This window comes from Pteropus vampyrus, unplaced genomic scaffold (assembly GCF_000151845.1).
Source record: "Pteropus vampyrus isolate Shadow unplaced genomic scaffold, Pvam_2.0 Scaffold223, whole genome shotgun sequence".
NCBI lineage: Eukaryota > Metazoa > Chordata > Mammalia > Chiroptera > Pteropodidae > Pteropus > Pteropus vampyrus.
In genome coordinates, this window is record NW_011889004.1 from 1,752,335 (window position 1) to 1,773,515 (window position 21,181).

At 43.1% G+C, this 21,181-nt stretch overlaps 1 protein-coding gene across 1 annotated transcript in view; it reads right to left on the bottom strand.

Annotated features, from left to right (window-relative positions):
• Positions 1-20,666, bottom strand: part of ZNRF3 (zinc and ring finger 3) — a 126,207-nt gene extending 105,541 nt beyond the window's left edge. The window contains exon 1 of the mRNA XM_023538434.1: positions 20,648-20,666. The gene's annotated coding sequence lies outside the window, so the exon portion shown is untranslated. The remainder of the gene's footprint in view (positions 1-20,647) is intronic.
• Positions 20,667-21,181: the final 515 nt, after the last annotated feature.

Below are 21,181 nucleotides of genomic sequence, written 5' to 3' on the forward strand. Positions count from 1 at the left end.
TGGGTTTGGTTAGGATGCCTGTAAGGTACCGATGTGGGCTTTAGTGAATTAGACTGGTGAGCACCTCAGATCTCACTGATCCTGAACTCTGATGTGGGGAAGATCTTGGGAAGGAATTCGACCTCCAACAAGCTGATTCAATAGCTGAAGGGTTGCTCTGTCTGTGTAGCTATTTTGTCTGTGCAGGTATTTGACTGTGTAGGTATTTGTCCATAAGACTTATTACGCAAGAAAATGGAATATGGCTGATTTTACTCATGAAGGTATATATGGCACAGGGTTTCACCAATGTGTGTACTCAACAACTACTAAAGACAGAAACATGAGAAGATCAGGCACAGGTCTTTGATTTTATAAAGACTGGGAGAATATTCAGGCTGGGTAGTGAAGATCCTGGTATTCAGCCATATTTTGAACTGGGGACACCCTACTTCCAGAAATGGGATGGTTCTACTTGCCAGCCTCAGTTAAATCTCTCACACCCATGGGGGAAGAGACAGATGAGCTTCCTTTCTAGAGCCAGGGGCAGGAATGAGCAAAAGCAGCCCACAGACTCCTTGCTTACTTTGTGGTTTGTCACCCCACCTCCTTCACCAGGTGTATTCCAAAGATGGATTCGCCCAACCAGAGGACGCTACTTTCAAAATCTCAGGAGCTCACTTGGAAACAAACCCGACCACCCTAAGGGACAAAAATCAGCTGCTCTTAACAGAAATAGTTTGTCTTTTACAGAAACATCTGCAAGTCCATCTAAGACAACTCCAGCCACTTGCAACATTCCTGCCCAACCTGAGTGGAGCCCTCCAGATGCCGCGTGTCCTCCACAGCACACGCTTCACCTCTCTAAACAAACAAGGGGTGTCTTTGTTTAAATAAAAAAAAAAAAAAAAGAAAGAAAGAAAAGAACCTGTCTCACAGGCTGCGATTACATCAGCAAAGCGCTCTCATTCTCTGCATCAATCCGGCTGCTCCGGCAGCTCTGCATCAATCCGGCTGCTCCGGCAGCTTTGAAGCGCGGCGCCCTTTGATCTTGCAGTTCCCGCCCCGGGCAAAGCCGATACCATCGCTGCACCCACACCGGGATCCACCATCCACCATCCACCATCCACGATCCACGATCCGATCTCGGGCCAGGGCCAGCTCCTTCCCCACCAGCTTGGGCTCAACCAGGATCCAACCCGCTGAACAGGCTGCCAGTGCTGAGGCACCCAAGTGCACACTCCGTTGCTTACAGAGTATGGAGAGGGTGGCTGTCCCTTGGGAGGGGTCATGCTAACTTAACATTAACCTCTTGTGGAAAGAGCACTGGATTGTTTTATTAAAGGAAACTGTATCTTTTGAAGATATTGAAATATTTATGGAAAAAAATGATTTGGCTGGCTTTGCTTCAAAATAACATGGTGATGGGGGTGCAGGAGCTGACAACTTTTAAAACAGATGATGGTGATGGGGTGTTGACTGGAGGTACATTATGTACATGAAACGGTTCTGTCTACTTGTGAATACATGTAACATTTTCTATAATAAGAACTTTAAAAGGAAACTAACCTCTAACCCTTTGCTATTTTTAAAGGTTATTCCACAGAGGCTTTTAATTTAAGAAGGAATTTGACACTAGATGGGGTGAGGGTAGATCACATCCCATTCCTCCTGTGCCCCCAGAGCAGTCACTGGAGCAGCCAGAACAGCATGTGGCCCACAGGGCCAGCTTCTCCAATGCAATCCCTAAGAGGGGAGAGTCATCAAGTGTCACCCCTATTAGGGTCTCTTCACCAATTTGGGATATCAGGCCTCTTTAAGAGACGGATATATATTATAGACCCCATCTCCATAAAAATGCCCACAAACACAGCAGAACCTGGAGGAAATACCAAACCCACCCTCAAAATTCATTACTCTCAGACACTGGATTAGAAATGGCCCCTGGAATAAGCACTACAGGTTGCTTCATTTGGACAATGCCTTCCCTCAAAGAGCTACAAGGCACTTGACCAGAATCTGGACTCCCAAAGCCACCAGGTGGGACCAGCATGAGGCATGACACATCCCTGCTGCTGCCTCACAGGGCCAATTTTGCTCCTCACTAGCCCTGTGACCTTGGGTAAATCACCTGACCTCTCCTAGACTGTCCCCACATTTTATAAACGGAGAGCTGTTAACAGCCACGCTGTGTTGTCACCACCTCTTCTGGTACACACTTAACTGGGGAATAAGAAATGGAAAAAATGCCAAAAAGGAAAAGGCATATGGGGACACAAACATGATTCCACTCACAGCTGCAGCTAAACAAGCCACAAATAGATCAGGCACAAAAGAGTTAACAGGGAAAGAGACATGATCCAGGACTGTTAGGTGTGTTCAAGGCCAGAATTCATACACACAGGCCAGAAGGCAGAGGAAAGGGCTGGGAGGAGGTGGGTTAAGGGAAAATAAATCCTTCCCATACAGGTGGATCCACCTCTGGGAGGTCAAACTAAAAATTCCAATGAAGTCCACCAACCTACCTGAACCCCTCAGTTGCAGGCATAATCACAAACTACAGAAAGCGTAAGGAAACAAAATATATTATTATAATAGCTAAAAGACTCAGAGATATCTTTTAGAGAAAAATCCAATTATAACAGTATGACTAGAGAGCCAAGAAATGAGTTAGGGGAGAAAAGTTACAAGAACACTAAAGTAAAAGCCTAAAAATAAAAGGGCAACTACCTGAGGAATGAAATATCAACGACAGCAGATTTAAAATAGATGTATGTAAGCTTTCAACTTGAAGGGATCTAGGTCAAAATTCTCCACTATAAACCGTTTCTTAGAAAAAAATCACACATGTAAAAACATACACTAACTCCATGATTCATTTAAGAATTCCTGATTTAAAGTATATTAATTCTGGCATAGCACAGATGCTATCTAAAAATCTGTTACTCATTTTTAAATTTTCGTTTTGGAAACTCATTTATCAAGTCTTTCATTACTATTAACAGAAAAATTATAGAATTTCAGTCCCAAATGCTTAATACAGCATCCAACCTAGTAGACCCATAGAGTACTGGTGGGACACAAAACAGTTCAGAACACATGCCTCTGACCCGAGTAGGCTTACAATCTAATGAGGAGACAAATACATCTAGAAATTAAACAACAAAAAATAACATATTATAAAGTGCCAAATGAGTGACCAGACCATGTTGTTTCAAGTTCATAGGCAGTAGAGACAACTGGGTGCTGCAATGGTCCAGGAGAGTTTCCTAGAGGTGGCAGCCTTGAAAGATGTGGGCAGAACACTAAACTGAAAGCCTAAAAATAAATGAGCAGAATGCAGGCAAAAAAGCCTATTTGGAGGAGCCATTTGACTGGAGGTGAGGGGTTCCGTGGTAGGATACCAAATTGCAAAGACTGGGAGCAAAATGCCAAGGGCTTTAGAATGTTAGGGTAAGTCAGGGTTTAAACTCCATGCTATGAAGAGTGAAAAAGCTCTTAAAGATCTGTAAAGTGGAGCACGACATCTGGCAGCCGAATAGCAGAATGGGAGTAGGGTGTGGGACCCTAAGTGAAACAGACCATGGGGTAGAGGGGGGCTTCCTGCCAAAAGAGAAATAAATGACTGCCCCTCAATAAATTAGAGGGAACCATGTGCTCAGGTTACCAGTTGTGGTTTGTTTGTTTTTTTTTTTTAAACAAAAGAGTGAAGATCAAAAGAAATTTTGCAAATGAGAGTCTTCCTACTCCTCTGACTTGTCATTTCTACTCCTTTCATCTATACTCCTGTTTGAAATCCAGGTGAAAAGGAGAGGCATGTGGCCAGTGGGCTGTTGGCCTGGCCCTGGGTCTGGCCCCAGGTGCAAACAGGGGCAAATCACTCAAGCTTTCCTGGTCTCCTCCCTCCCCCTCCACCCCCCTCCCCCTCCAGCAGAAGAAGGTCAAGGATGGGATCTCAAGTCCCTTGAAGTTAAGTGCCAAGTCTAGGCTAGGGAAAGACCAAAGCCTACAGTTAAAGATTCCTAGAGGTGCAGTCTACTCATGAAGACGAAGACCTTCAACTGTAAGGTTACAGAGCCCTAAAACCATCTTCCCGATTCTTTCCAAGGACAGAGAAAAAAAGCATTTATGTTATAAAGACAATACAGAGAATTATAAATCAGAAAAGTTCCTTTTCAGAAACTACAAGGCCAAAAAGCAATTATGTTTATTCAAATATAACTGGTCAGCAAGAGTCAACTGATGAACATCACGTGGGTCAAAACTGCCAGAACAAACAGGGTTCATTTGATGTTTCACCTCTTCCTCTAAAAACGGTTTCTGACCAGGTTTGGGTACAGAATTAAATTTAATCCTCCATCACTTACTGTAACTTGTAGCTATTAAGAACAGAGGGTCTATAATCAGCTTGAATGGGGCTGTATTTCTATACTTGTATCGGTAGGTAGTAAGGCCTTGGGTAAGTCATTTCACTTCTTGAAGCCTCAGTTTCCTCATTTATAAAATAGGGACAAGAGCACTTAACAGCGCAGGGCTGTTATAAGAACAAATGAGATCATTCGTGTTAGGTGCTTAGTGTAAGGCCTGGCACAAGTCAGCAATAAACGTTGACCATGTGATATTTTAAATCCATGGTCCTCACCCCTTGTCTAAGAGAGATAGGAAATAGTGTAATAAGATGTAAAAAATCCATATGATAAAAACATTTCTCAGGGAGGAAGGGACTGCAAACCCCAGTTCAGAAAGAACTTGTGTGGCCCCATCTGTGGGGAGAAACAGGTTGGCATTCTTCTCTAGAATCTAACAGCTGCCTCTCCTCCCATCTCACCCCAACCCCTCCTCGGCTGCAAATACTCAAGGATTAAGAAGACATTCAAGCTTTGTTCCGTCTCATTTCTGCTCTGGCATTCTTTTCTCTTTGGTCCCTTTATCCTAAATGCCATTTCTGCTCAACAGCAGGCTTTTCGTTAGAACAGTGTCTTGCACTTTCTCAAGGTGCTCCCAACCCTTTATTTACACTGGTGCTTACTTTATGGAAGGAGAACCCAAGGTTAAGAGAAGACAGAGCATCATGCTGGGTTTCAGCAAGTCTCAAGTATTAGAACCCGGAACTTCTGACTCCACTGGTCTTCTGGGTTGCTATGCTCTGATCTGAATCAGAGATGGGATCAGTGGCAGCGTTCCTATTCCAGTAGGGGCTAAGAAGCAGGCTGGCCGCTTTAGGACCAAGTAGAAATACTTCATTCAGCTTCACACATACCCAGGGATACCACCCCCACTGAGCAGCCCCAGGGAACAGTGTGGTCAAAGGGATTTCTGCTGCCAAACTTGGCGGCTGCCTTCTAACCATCTCTCTTGTTGAGAAATAACTCCTTTCGTGGTGACTTTAAACAAAAACATATATAGACTCAGAGAAAGCCAGCGACTGGGCTGGAAGCTGTGAAATATGTGACGAGAACCAACCAGCCCAGTAGGTTACAATGACGGCTGGGGACTTAGTCTCACAGCAAACTCCCTGAAAGAGAAGTGCATTCGAGCCCCACTCCAGGTTTTATTCTTCACCAGGTTTTACCCTTCACCGCTTCTCCCAACACTTCAAAGGAAGTATTTTTGTACAGCCCAGGGAGGAGTGTAAACTGGCCAGCTGCTTCCAAAGCAGAGACATTAACCCTGAAAGGGCCGCTGGCCTCACGGGGGAGGGGGGAGGAGAACGAGGTCGTGGGGAACTGAGTGTAAGTCCCCACACTGGGCCAAGCCTGCCCTTTCAGCCCACACCAAGGGCACGGCTCTTCAACCACTACAGAAAGGCAGGGCCTCAGTTCCTCTAAGCACGCAAACAGCTAGTTATAAATACCCTCCCGGGCTGGAGGTTCAAAGGATCCAGCAGTTAGCACTTCAATGGAAACTCCAGCTAACAGAGCAGGCCTCTTTCTCCATGTCCCTCCCTGAACCATGCAGGGAAATGAAGGGCCCAAAAGCTAGCACAACAAAACCTGCCCCCAAAAGTCCAACTACTTCAGGCTTGACGACCAGGGGAGAGCATTATAGCAACTGAGCCCTTTCTAAAAGTGCCTTGAAGAGGCTAACCCTTTCCATGTACTCTGAATGGAAGGCCAGAAAATGTTTCCCAAGGAGCAACTGAGGGAACACTAAGACCTTAGACCCTATCAGGCCTTTTGAAGAGCTTTTACATACTCTTAAAATTCTTCACCTTAACAGAGATTGTATCGTACTCAAATTTAGACTCAACAGTCTTTAGTTAGCTTGTTGAAATTCGAGGGATCCTGCCCGGTCAAAAAGTAAATGAACATTGAATTGGACACTCCTCTGTTCACCAGTGATTTAACCTGACAAACAGCCCTGCACAGGCCACCAAAAATACAATCACCCAGGGAGCTGGCAATTAGATCGGCATAGGCTTCTCTCAAGAGCACATATACCTTGGCATTTTTTTTCCTTTATCCCCATCCACTCCATCTCAAAGGACATGCACTCTACTAAAAACCCTGGGAGCCTCGCAGCAGGCCTTGGCCAGGTGAGGCCCTGCAAGCACTCAGGTGGGACTCAGCTTCTGCCACCTGGCTGCAAGCTTCTGGGCAATCAGAGAGTGGCAGGCAGGTGGGTGTTCACCCTGTCCCACTGGCAAGAGCATCCTATAATTTACTGACACTGAAAAGTATGCTATAAATAGTTGGTGTTTGTAATGCTGTCGGGCCTCCAAAACAGAGCCTAACAGCTGTGTGGGGCCAGGGCTCTGGGCATCTCAGGGCTACAATTTGGAAATCCTGGGTGGTGTAGTCAAAGCATCTTCAAAGAAAGATACTCCAAGAGTGTCACACTCCATCTGAAGAGACTACAGTAGAGGGAGAAAGTCTGTCAACACTATCAGTCAGGATTTAAAAACCATAATTTAGTAGAAAAGTGAACAGCACTGAGGGTCTCTTCATGGGAAGCTCCGCAATGGAACAGCAAAAGGGGAAGTGGCCAGAATAGCCCCAACATGCCACTTCTGACACATTTACCTCTAATATACAACAGGATTCTCCTGATTAAAGCACAAGATGGTTAAAAGGATTTGTTCAGTCATTCAACAAGCTTTTTTTTTTAGAATTTCATTCTAAGTACTGAAAATACAAAGAATGAAACAGAGGAGCCTTTTGGATACAATTTCTAGTGAAGGAGATGGGCAATAAAAAGTAAAACAATCTCCAAAAGTGAAAAGGATACCTTATAATTTTAAAATAATTACACTACACTTTGGCATAAGAGCACGTACCTAAAAGAAGCTATATTCAAGTAACTGAGTTACTTCTAGGCTCTCCAGACAGCAACTGCATTTGAAAAGAATACATACATCTCTACAATCATTTGTTCCTTTGAAACAACTATCCCCACCGGCTTTCCTAAAGCTGAAGAAGTATGAGGAAGGGCAAAGAGTGCTAAATAAACTTAAACCCTGAGCACCTGACTCTAAACACAAATGCCTAAGACAAAAGACTATGGTTGGTTAGCACTGATCTTATGGGAGGGTGCTGCATGTGTGTGTTCATGTGTGCGCACATGTGCATATGTCAATGGTCACCATTAAAAGGCAAAAATTAAAGATAAGTTTATTAAAGTTGCTAATAAAACTTTATGGGTCTATTTTTAAGTTTTTAAATTTTCAAAAAATAATCAAAACCATTTGCTCGTACAGGTATCAGAATGAATTCTTTCTGGAATATCGCAAGCAGTCAGGGTACTCTACTTTGTTTCTTCTTAACTGAAGCAAGTCCAGGTACCTCAAAATCATTTCATATGATGAACAGAAAGAACTGGGATGCTTAGCAAGGAGAAAACAAATTTTGTTAGTTTTATTAGTGGTAGTGGTGGGTAGGGGGTGACAGAGGATAATGTCCTTCAAAACTCTGAAAAGCCATCATGTCTTAGTGGCTCTATGTTATGGACCTAGTTGTATCTTCCAAAAATTCTTATGTTGAGGTACTAACCTCCAGGACCTCAGTGTGGCTATCTAAAGAAAGGGTCTTTAAAAAGGTGATTAACTTAAAACAAGGTCATTAGAATGGGCCCTAATCCAACATGGTAGGTGTCTTTATAAGTAGAAACTGGGACACACAGTCATAGAAGGAAGACCATATAAAGACACAGAGAGAAGATGGCCATTTACAAGCCAAAGAGAGAGGCCTCAGAAGAAATCAACCCTGCCAACACCTTGCTCTCTGACTTCTAGCTTCTAGAACTGCGAGAAAATAAATTTCTGTTGTTTAAGCCATCTAGTCTATGGTACTTTGTTTTCGCAGCATTGGAACACTAATACTAATAAACTCAAAAGGCAAAACCTGAACTAAGGAGCAGAAGCTTAGTTCTGTGTAAGGAAAAACTTTCTGAAGATCAGCAGCCAGCAAAAAGAGGATATCTCCTTAAGAGAAGAGTGAGTAGAGGTGGGCACATAGAGAAGAGGCTGAGCCCCACTCTTAATGCAATAGCAGAGCCTAGGGCCTCATCAAAAGCCAAGGAGGCAAAAGGCTGGATGCCCCAGGCTAGGGAGAGCTTAGCTGCTGACAATATCCATCAGGTAGGTCAACCCCAATTTAAAAAGTTAAAAAAAAAAAAAAAAAAGTCCTAAGTCAACATTCTATGAAATATGACACATAGTTGAAGAATTTCAACTCCTTGTCTCAGAGTCTCCTCTTAGCATATCACAGGGGGAATATCTCAGCCCTGCTCATGTCACATTCTTCCTACAGGCAACTAGAGCCAGAAGAGCATACTAAGTCTTTTGTGCATTAACTAAGGCAAAGGAACCTGAAAAATGTACCTCCATTCAGCTCAGCCCAGTACCTCCAAGGCATCAGGCCTCCAAAACTTGGAAGCCAAACTCACAGCCTAAGAGTCAGGGTTGGGGAGGACAGCCATCCCCAAATCCAGGATGTTAACCCAGCAGAGGATGGTCAGCACATCAACCAGACAGTTCTCCCTCCAGGGGCTTAACACGCATTTCATCCAACTTTAACACGCCAGATTGGGGGGGAAGTCTAAGAGAACATTACATGTGTACATGTGTCAAACACAGGTGAGCCCAGCTACCCAGGCACTCTTCTATCTTTTCTTTCCTCACTCACAGTCCCATAGTCCCCACAGTTCACCAGATGCCCACACTCACTAAATCCCAATAAAGGCACTCATTCCTGCCCGTCTCCCTGACAAATGCCCACAGGACAGGCTGTTTGGGGCTGGGGCTATGCTTGCTTTTCATTTCATACCCGTTTGGAGGAAATTTGTTTAACTCCTTCATGAATTTTCCAGTCCCTGCAGAAATTAAATTCCTCAAAGAGAGGCACTGTTTCTAGGTTCTTTAATAGGACAACTCCCTGCCCCACCATCCAAGTATAGAGAAGACCACAAACCTGATAAACTAAAATGAAAGAAACAATTCTATCACAGATTAAAGGAGCTGAGGCCATTCTTATTGTGATGACTATATCCCAGGGCCCTGTGGGAAGTTGTTAACACAATCTTGGCCTTCCACACTCATAACCCATTGGGACACCAAATGGACAAGCACAGACCCTAAACCAACCTAATACTGCTAGCTGGAGCAGAATTTCTCCCAGCACCTTGGGATCTTTGAGAGAAAAGAGTTCCGTAATCAAGTATATTCAGGAAACACCAGATTAAATAGAGTTCATTTAGATTCCTTTTCAGCAAGATTTCTCAGAACAATGAATTCACTACAGTGTAGGATAAATCTCCAAGAGAGAACGATGATAAACAGTGCTCTCAAAGTTAGTTCACAACAGAACCCCTTCCAGAGCATTCTGTAGGACTGGTGTTCATCAGAAGATGCTGTGAGAAAAGTGTATCTTGAGGCATAATCCAGAGACATCTGCATTTGGCTTTAAAAAGTGCACCTTTGTTTTAATACAGGTGTGCCTGAGGCCCTAAAATTCATAACATTCCCAAGCCAAAATAAATCAAGCCACTCAGTAAAGACCCAAATCAGCAAGAGCTGGGCAATTGTGTCCCTGAGCCTGATGGTCTTTGTCAATCCCCAAAACACTGTCTTACTGGGACAACAGCAAAGGCAAGGCAGCCTCAGCCTCCCACCTCTAGTTGTTTGCTCTGCACCTGACATCTTTCCTAAGGACAGAGAAGCAATAATTGATTAAGTGCTTTGATTAAGAGGAAGGCTCCTTGATCCCCAGATATAATCCAGCATGGCTAAAAGATAAGAGATAAGGATCAAGCTTAAAAAAAAAAAAAAAAAAAAAGGTTACTTAAGCCGAAAGGAATAAAGGTCACAAGGAGCTGAAACTATGAGAAGCAGGGGACGATGAAAACAGAAAATTAAACATCCTAGAGAAAATTATGCCCGTTCTGGCCCAGTTCATTCTGCACCTCTTGCCCTAAATTAAAAAGCTGACACATGCTTTACTCCTGGCTACAGCAAGCAACCTTTCTGGAACAACTTCACCTTGGTAACATATTTCTACTTTAAACATTCCAAAGTTGCTAAAGGCCTCCCAGGAGCATCTGCTCCTGTTTCTTGGGAGGGAGCTAGTTCCTGTGGAAAGTGTTTGTTTAGTTTGATTACAACTTTGAAGAGGGGTAGGAATTCTGGCCCAGAAGAATTTAATGGCCAGGCCCTTCTCTTACATAATTTGTAAACAAACAGAGTTTATCCCAGTGTGGCTCATTTGGCTCAATGGCTGGATTTAGAAAAATATATTCCTCATTCATTTGGGAGAAGCCACAGTAAGGCCTGTCAATAACCAGAAGAATGTCCAAACCAGCCCTGTCACTCTATTGCCTAACTCTAACGGACCTCAAAATCTCTCTTCTAAAACCCCGGACTGTCAACGGACGGAGCCCAAGCTAAAGGGTTATGGGCAGGACTTGAAAGGCAGCTGATGAATCACTCCCCAGAAGTTTCTACGCACTTGGAGTATATAAAAACCGTCGGAAAAAAAAGGCCACAACAGCAAATTTCCCCAAGGTGTCATGAATGGTCGAGTATACGGGTAGAGAGCAATTTGTTACTAATAACAGTTAAAGGCCAAAGTTGGCATGTGATTTATTTATTTTTAATAAAATGAATTCAAGGATGTCACTAGAGAGTCACTTACTCCCTTACATTCCAGGCTGCTCTCTAAAGAGGAATGACTGCCAGGGACTTCGACTGAATCCCCTGGCTGCTGTGATTATACTGGAGTACATGGGGAAGGGACAGGTTGTGTCATCAAAAATCCACCATGCACGTGGACATCATTTCTCTCACACGGCTACAGGGCTCACTGGTCTCTATAATAAAAGCCAAATGCCTCCCCCTGGCATTCAAAGACCCTCCCTTAGTCCATCCCCTACTCAAAGTTAGGTTCCCTTCCTGATTCTCCAGTTTGAGTGATTCTCCCCTTCCTGTTCCTGCCCAGCCCAGGCACGCAGATCCTCCCTACTCCCCTCCAGGAATCTCACCCAGACCTCACACCCAGTTTATAGATCTGAGGGCTAAGGCTCAGGGCAGCTGGCTCCCCTCGGGTCCTATTTAAGTGACAGATTGGGGAGCAGATAAGGTCCTCTTATCTCCTAGCCATGGCCCAACTCTGCCACCAGCACATTCCACGTCAGGCAGCCTCCAGATCTAGTCATTATACCCTAAAACCTAGGAAAAGCCTGCTCAGATGCCAGCCCGGCTTGGGTCTCAGCAAGGAATGCCTTCTCCCCAGCAAGGGCCAACGGGGACAAATCTAAGCATCGGCCTTCTTTAAGAACTCAGCTGGTGACCAACCCCCATGAGGCTTCTCAGTATTTCAGCATACTTGCTCTCACCCCGGGCATGTGGTACTGAGTCCATGTGTGTTATAATGTCACTATCTCAAGGACACATTCTGTCTGTCTCACTGGCCCATAAACCACCCCTACAGACACTGAGGAGGAGGCCAGCAGTGATTCTGTGAACACTACCCAGAAAACTCAAGCCCCACATCCATCAAACCACTCCACGAAACAGGGCATTAAGCATGGCCAGGCACACTTTAAACAGCCAAAGCCTACTACAGACTCCTTCTCATTTGTACCCAAAAATACAGAAACAAGGTAGACTACAACGAAGAGGTCAGGACTGCTAAAATCCACAGAGAAGAAAACACTAAATTATTTTGCTTTTTTCCTTACTACCTTTCAGATCCAACGTCTAATGGAGAAACTGAAGCTCCCAGAGACAAACTAGATTTCATCAAATTCACTATGTAAATGAGGAAAGTACATGGGCTAAAAGAACGTGCTTTCTTTTTTTCATTGAACTACAGTCCTAGGAACATAAACTCTATCAATAAAAACAAATTATAGTTTATTTTCTGAGAAAATAGATATAGTGAAAATCATCCTGGTCTAAAGGTCACAGAAGGGTTAGTAACAAGTCCAACAGGAAGCCGCCAGGACAGATCCTTGCGTAAAGGTGCTGGCTCCCAGTTGCTGCCCATCCCTGAAGGGCAAGTTTCCCACAGGCAGCAACAAAAAGCTAAGACCAGGAACAGTTCTGAAGCTTTGGAAAGTGGTTCAAAACCAAGAAAGCCTCTTCAGACAAGTGTGACTAAAAAGCCCAACCGAAACACTAGGCCCTTGCCTGGGAACTAGTGGTCTCCACTAGACCATTAACTTCATCTATGCTTCCCACCCAGACAGCTAATCACCAATTTTAAAAACCCAAATCACAAGCACAGGTCCTATCAGCATATTATCAATGCAGGCTTTCCCTTTCTTGAGCAAAAACAAATTGCATCCAACTGACCGCACATTCAGCAATCCAGCTAAGCCTGAGGAAGGAGTACCCATGCGGAATGGACTTTGCTTCTAGTTTTGAGAGTCGGGGGGGTGGGGGCGGGAGGGGGGACGGGACAGGACAGACATATCCTGTATGAAATGGGGCAAAATGATGTTCTATAAGTATCATTAGAAAAAGCAAATATGACCATGAATGAGCACCAGTGGTACTAATTTGACTTTCTTGGACTTCTTTCTTTCCAAATTTTGCTAGTTAGTGACACCCACTGATCCCCTCCAAAAGAGACTTGTACACTACCCAACACTACTTTTCAAGATGTGCTCCCAGACACCACTGCCTTATTCACAGCATGGCTGGTGTGCACTGTGTATGAACCAAAGACAAAAGGATGCCACCAAGATGCCCAAAAGAAGGTAAATAAACGAAGAGAATTGTCATGGGTTCTCTGGAAAGAAACTGAGGCTTTGCTTAATTCTCAATTAATTCTATGGAGCTGACCTGCAGCCATTTTCTATCGCATGCTTCCTTTTCTGTCATTTACTCTTGTTCTGAACCATCCTCTCAATCACTTGTTTTAGCTGAACATAAAATAAACTAGTTTTAATGTGAAATTAAACATGCTATTTAAAGAGAACATGGGTACCAAAGCTGAATATAAATGACCTACCCTAGCGGTTCCTTCAAACAGCGCTGAATCAAAAATTAACATTATTTTCATGGTCCAAAAGTAGGAGAGCATCATCTTGGCTTCAAATCAACAAATTTAGAAAATACCCACTTCTCACTGAAAGCTCTCAAATAAGCGAAAGGCTTATTTGAGTTCTTAAATATATAAAAACAATACAAACTGCCTTTCAATTCTATCTTTTGTTCTACATTAAATGTTATCAATCAATTAATTCAACAAGTGAAAGTATGCTGACACCCACTCTGAATCATGCACTGTGGGTAGTTCAAAAGTTCTACTACACAAGCTCCCTCACTAATTGCAAAGGGGTGGGCGATATGGAGAATGGGATTTATGTTTCAAGAGAGCCAATGAGAAACAATGAAACTAAGCAGAGAAAAAAGCTACACTGCTGGTAATCAAATCTGAATATGGCGCTGGGTTGGAAAAACAAATCAAAGCGAAATCTTATCAACAAATCCCCATGGAATCAGGCCATGAGAAGGCACGGACACCATCTGGGCACCGTGAGGAACAAAAGGATCACCACCTGCTCCCTCGGCGAGGCACTTGTCCATTCTCAAAGACCATAAAGTTCTCATGTAGAAGAGACCAGAAAAATTAGGGAAAAATTAGATAAGATTAAAATAATAGTTGAAGGATCATGCGAAACCATACAAGATAAATTATCAAATGGAGTGTCACTTGGCATCTTGGGGTTTTATGCAAAAATGACTTCAGGAAATCTTTCTCCAGGTGGCAATTAACATTTTAGTTCAAATTCCCCCAAGGAAAAGGGAAATTTTGGTAGGAGGAAGGGAGTAATCAGTATGACTCAAAGGCTCTGCTTAGCACAGAATAAGCACTGAATACATAACCTGCTGAACAAAAGAATATGAAAACCTAAGCCAGTGGCCGGCTCTGTCCTGGGCCCCTGCTAATAAACATCAGCACATCTCTCTCTGCTGTAGTTGCCAAGTTTATCTGGTTTATCTGACTGTCTAATAACTAGTTTACCTTGTTTACCTGACTTTCCGCAGGGCTGTGAACTCCTTGAAGGTGACAATTCTATGCAGCAACAGCCAAAGATGCTAACATATATTAAGCACTTATTGTATACCTTACATATATTATCTATCAGAGGTTAACAGAGCGCCATCCAATTTACCTGACTCAAACTACCTAATGGTGAAGCTATAAACAGTCATGAGCTTCAGGCCCGCTTCTCCATTCACTAGTTGTGTTAAGCCTCTCTGGACCTTGCTGTCCTCATCCAAAAACCCAGAGATGGAACCTTTTATCACTCAGACTTCTCCTGGAGATCTAATGCGACAAACAGTGTAAAGCCCTAAGGAACAGTGTCCACACAGTATTCATTCATTTAAACATCTCACCAACCACCCATGTGACCTTCAGCCCTAAAAAGCTTCCATGTAGTAGAAGGCAGAACCATTGATGATGGAGGCAGCCATGAAAGGTTCTGGGTCCAGGTAAGTCACAACAGCCTAGAGTTCAATAACTTGAATTATTTCACAAGCAGAATGAATGTTTGTCCAGGCTGGAGAAACCACTGTCCTGTGTTGTCATTTTTTTTTTTTTTTTTGAGTGGTACAAAGTTTCCTTTTTCTTTTTCTTAATGGTTTAACAAATCGATATCACAACACTGTTTTTCCCATCCCTGAGAGTAAAATCTAAGATTCTCTACTACTTTCAGCTTAGAAATACAACAAAGTCAAACAGAGAAAGCCTGAAAAGATCAGGAGATCGTTCTATCTACCTATATTTCTTGCCCAGGTACAACAGTGCTGAGGCCCGGTCAACACCCACAGGCAGAGTAGGACATCCCAGCCTGGTCATCCATAAAGAGACACCTCCATACACATTATCCAGGTCTCCACACTGATCTGAAAGCTTTAGGGTCAGCCAGAAAGCAGATTCCTGAGCCAAATCAGAAAAAAAAACTCAGCCTCTAGAAAGTCAACAGACAAATAGAAGGGCCTTAAGCAATCTCAAGCGAGCAGGATGATACAGAGAGGTGGCCTCTCCTAAAGAAGCAAAAAGAAGGGTCAACCTCCTGTGTGTGAATGCAGCCAAAGAGTCTTCGCCAAAGCTGAAAGGAAACAAAAATAAACTAAGGGGATAAAAGGCTGTTGCATGAGGAAGAACTTTTGCTCCAGTTTAAAAAAAAAAAAAGAGAGAGAGGGGGAGAGAGAGAGAGAGAGAAGAAAAGAAAAAGAAAGCACACACTGAAATGATCTAAAGCTGCCTATAAATATTTGGGAACATCAAAGGCGGTCCTGTTAAATTAAAAATGCTGTCACACAGATAGGAACTAGCCTCTAGCACTGCCAGCTTCAACATGTGAGCCTGTGATCTGAGGAGCAAGGCTCAGCTCCTCAAGAAATCTGATTCACTAAAGAAAAAAGTGAACGAGCAGTTGAGTTTTAATAAGGGCATTAAATACCTTAGGAATGAGCTAATTAGAGTTTAACTCTTTCAAGATTGTCCGAGCTCTTAAGAATGCTGTAAAGTAAGCTCCCTCCAGAATCTAGTTAAATTGGTCTTGAAACCTGCAATGTAAAAGAAAAGTATTAAAATAGCACCTTAGGACTTCAAAGCTGGTAAATCCTACCAGGTCCCCTCAGATTTCAATGCAGAGGCAGAGTGAAGAGAAAGGAGAAGGCTAACCCAGAATTGTTTTCTGAGGTGACGTTAGGATGCTTGCTTATTTAGAGGCATTATTTTCCTAGTTTGTACTAGAAAAAGCTCACTTGCTGATATCAGATTCATTCTACCCTATGACTATGCTCTTTACCCAAGATGTTTTGAGGGTGTCAAGTGGGAAGCCCTTCACTACTGACTTCACTCGTGTGCCACACAAGAAATTATGGCTGAACCTCCCAAGACACACTGAAAGTCACTACAGGAAGTCAATCAACAGTGTATTCTGGACCAGAATCCTAAGGAAACCAGGAAGAGAGCCCAATTAGGGAAGTTCCATCTGGATGGCAGATCCTTTTAGGAAAAAGACTCTTTGGCCTTGAAGCAGAAAGTGGAACCTCTTGAGAAAGCAAGGAGAAAAGCACACCTGCACAGGAGAAGGGGCATCTATCCATCACCTAGTCTCAGGAATGTGTGAGAAGTGGGTAGACAGAGATGGAAGCTACCTTCTCCATTCAAGGAGAGGAATGCACAGCCCAGTGTTGGCAGAGGAGGGTAGGGGACAGTTAAAAAAAAAAGAAAGAAAAACCACAATGTACTCCTATCATTCCCATTTTTAGAAAAAGTCAATGTGTCTAATGTGGGGGGGTTAAGATTAATAAAATATTTACTTTGGCAAAATCGCACACTGGATCAAACCAAGTGCTGAAGTCTCCTGTACTTGCCACAGGTCCCACATAATTAGGCCCCCAGAGCCCAGCTTTAGCATATCACAACATTCCACGTGCCCTGGCCAGATCCAGAGAAGCAGCCAACCACCCAGCTTTCCTTCCAAGCAAGCACTCATGCCCGTATGCAGGCCATGTGGCCTCAGGAACAACAAGCAGGCTGACCTAGAAAGCCAGCCTCCTCTACACTGGACTCACAGTTCACATGTGTGTGTCTGTGTGTGCACACGTGCCAAAGTGAAAATGCTCAGAGCTTGGACAACGATCTAACTAGAAAGCATAGGGATGAGCAGAAAAAGCTGCAGCAAAGCGTGCGTCCCAGGAAACAGAGGTGAAAGAGGGAACTGGGGATCAGGGAGGAATGAACACCTGGAGCCTCTCACAGAGGGCTTAAGAGCCACTCTGGGGAGCCCATTGGTGCCACACTAGGAGATAAAGGGCGCAGGCAGAAGTAGTCAGGCATTGAGCATATTAAAAAATGATATCTACGATATCATCACCTCTCAATGAGTAGCACCTTTGAAATCTTTATCTAGCACCTTGATAAACTACTACTTCAGAATAAAAATTTCAACCACTTTGGAACTACAACACTCATGTGAGGGACATCATGAGAGAATATATGTTATTTTCTTCATCCTCATCCTCACTAAACACAAATCACATGCTGCAACTCATTAAATCTTCAAAACAACTCTAGGAAAAGTTTATCTCCATTTTACAGATGAAGAAACTGAAAGCCAGAGAGGCAAAGTCACCTTTCCACAGCAGATAACTAGCAGTCAGGATGCGAACCTAGCAGTCTGGCTCCAGAACTGGCACTCTGTTGCCTCTCTCATCAGCAAAGGAAATCCAGAACCACTTCATTCTACAAAATTTACAACATGCTTTAAGGAACCTAACAAACAGGGTACCTGCATAGCAAAGTCAAAAACCACTGCTCCTAACAACCATATCAACATCCGATGACATGAAAGTATCTTGCCAACTCCTCTCAGATACTATTGGCTGTAGATTGTAGTTACAACATAGAACTAAAGAGAACTTATACCCAAATCAGCTTATAGCCCAAAAGTTAACTTATAAGTTGGTTATTAGGAATACATGTGTATCTTCTCCCATTAAATGGTGGTGACATTTCTGCTCTATAAAAGGTCTACCTTTTAATTACAATGTACCCAAGATTTGAGGACCCCACTCATCAGCACAAAGCAGAAAAGCAGCCAAAGCAGACGTCAAGAATCCATGTCCTGGATACCAGGTGCTGTAGGCAAAAAAAAAAAGAAAAAAAGAAAAAAAGAAAAAAAAGAATCCATGTCCTAAACTCCTTACTCTCCCTTGTTATCTTATTGCCTATCTTTATGCTCAATTATAACACACATAGTGCTCTGGTTTTCTAGGAATGAACTACAGAAATCAGAAGCAGCAAATCAGAACTGCTAAGAAGCTCTAGAGAACTTCTAGACAGGTGCCACTTCAGCCGACAAGGAGACAGCCTTGTGCACTGCAAAACTCAAGGGAGGACCATTCACATCTGTGGTCATTGTAGATCCATATTATGACCCATTTATGGCAAACAGAAGTGAAGTATCTTGAGGAAAGGACAGGTTTTCCTAATCGCACAAAGGGATCCTATGTGCTGGAATGGGAAAATATCAAAAGGTTGAGATACCAGCCCTGCCTTGAAGGAGGATACATACAATCTAATGGAGAGTCACAGAGGTGCCTCTTAGTCAGCAAGATTAAATTTGTGGTCGGCTTCCCCTTCTAAAATAGTAAATTTCCATTCAAAAGGGGGGAGTGCTTTTTTATGTGATGAGTCTTGGGAGCAAGCCCTCCACAACACGAAACTGTCTGAGCTGTTGAACCTGCACAAGTCACAGCCTCCTCAGTGAATTGTGCCTGAGAATCCCATTGATTCCCTTCCAGACATTTCACTGCACAACACCAGGCACCACAGCATTAATCACGCAGGACACCATTTGCAAAGGGGTAAATGATGTTCCAATGTGGGATGCCAGGGACACATCCCTCTGACCCCGACCCAGCTCTGAGTGCCAAAACTTAAGAACTGGGCATCCTAAGATCCCACTTATGAGTGATCGCACCTGCAACCATGGTCTTTGCTGAATACACAAGAATAGGGAGGGGAGAGAACAGGCCTTCTTGGCATGGGGAGTAGGCAGGAAGGAAGATGAGGAGCTGGGGAAGGGCGAGTCCCCCATCTACCTCCCTTCTGTTCTTCTTTTCCTCCCCCTCCCCCAATCAGCCATCACTAGGTTAGAGTTACCAGAAGGCAAAGGATGTTGGCAAAGTGTGGGGAGACGGGGTTTGTAATATTAAGAGACAGAAGATTCCCTATTTACCCTGTAGCAAGTAGGGAAGACATTCATATATGAAAGGCCCACCATACAACTTCTACAAGTTTGCAAGAGGACAAACAACTTTGCATAAGTAAATTTAAAAATCTGATTATTAAGAAAATTAATGTTATCCGAGCATATAATAAGACTTCCAGAGTTTTCTACATCTTCTTATAGGGGCGCATATGGGCAATAATTTTACTTGGACTATTCAAAACTATTCTACCCCCATCCTATAGCTGTTTTAGAGCCCCCCCTTCCAAAAACAAGGTTGGCATGGCAACCAGAGCACCAGTCACTGTGGTCCCTAACCACATCCGCCAGGGCTTGGCATGCTGAGACGTGTGCCAATTCTGTTGTCTGTAGGGCACTCCTGGCCACAGTACATAGCAAGCTATAATCAAGTCAGAAACCACCGCATTCGTATAGAACTCAGCTCAACATAAATATTCATTAAATGTGAAAACCTATGGTAATGCAATGTTGAGACTGCAAATTTAAACACAAGAGTCAGGAAATGCAAAAATTACCACTGCCACTGGAACTTGAAATCACCCACATGGCACATTTAATGCCACAAGTGAGTTTATGTGTGTCCTAGAGTCTTAAACCTAATAAAGCCAAAACTTTAAAACTACACTAAAGCTGTTCATTTAACTTCCTGGATGAGGGTAACATTTACTGATGAACACTGGAACATTTCTGGAGTGGACATGCCATGAAAAGGCATGAAACCCCCCCTAGAACAAGTGAAATGTAACACATCATGGATAGCCCATACAATAGCCACTGTTCCACAAAAACAACAATAATCAAAAAAATCTCAACATGCCAACATGTACATAATGAAGTAATACAGTAGTCCCTTCTTATCCACGGTTTCTCTTTCCATGGTCTGTTACTCACAGTCAACTGCAGTCCGAAAATATTATATGGAAAATTCCAGAAATATACAATTCAAAAATTTTAAATTGCGCACCATTCTGAGCAGTGTGATAAAATCTTGTGCCTCCTCACTCCATCCCACCTGGGATGTGAATTATTCCTTTGCCCACCATACCCACATCAAATATGCTACCCACTCATTAGTTACTTAGTAGCCATCTCAGTTTATCAGATCAATGGCACAGTATCACAGTGCTTATGTTCAAGAAACTCTTATTTTACCTAATAATGGCCCCAAAGCACAAGTATACTGATGCTGGCAATTCAGATATGCCAAAGAGAAGCCATAAAGTGCTTCCTTTAAGTGAAAAGGTATGTATGTATAGGAAAAAACAGTTTATATAGTGTTTGGTACTATCCGTAGTTTCAGACATCCACGAGGGGTTTTAGAGTAGAATGGGGGACTACTGTAACTTAATAATTCCTATCAAATGTTCATTAAACTGAAATCTCAATTTCTTCTACACATAGCCTGCTTGCCTTTTTAGAAATATTACTATAGTCTTTTAAAACTATTTCTTACCCAGCATTTAAACACAGGATCAAGGATCATGCCAGAACTTTCGGTGGCAGGGATGGGGGTGTCTAGGAAACATAATGATATAAACTGAAGTAAGGACACATGTGCAGTTGCTTCTAATGGGTCATTCTGGAGCTACATGTAAACTCTTGTTATGCCCCAAAAATACCAGTTTTCTAAATGACACCAAATTATTATTCATGTTTAAATAAAACACTCCCTAAAAGTCTACTGTCAGGCTGAGATGTTCTCTTCTCCAGGAGGCTTTGAAGAATATACCCAGGTTGTCAACACGCCAGGCTGGGAAGAGTTAGATAGTGTCACCTCTTTGTCCCACCTCCTTTTTCCAGACCTCCTGGAGACCAGAAGTAAGGTGAAATTATTTTAAGAGTCTGGTCCATCCCAACTATCTGGAATAGTATTAGGAATACCCATGCTTTTGAATTATTTCTACAGTCATAGAAAGCTCTCCCTCAAAAACCCAAGTCTTTTTCTGGCCATATTCACATTCCCATCACTATCTTATCCCAAAGTATT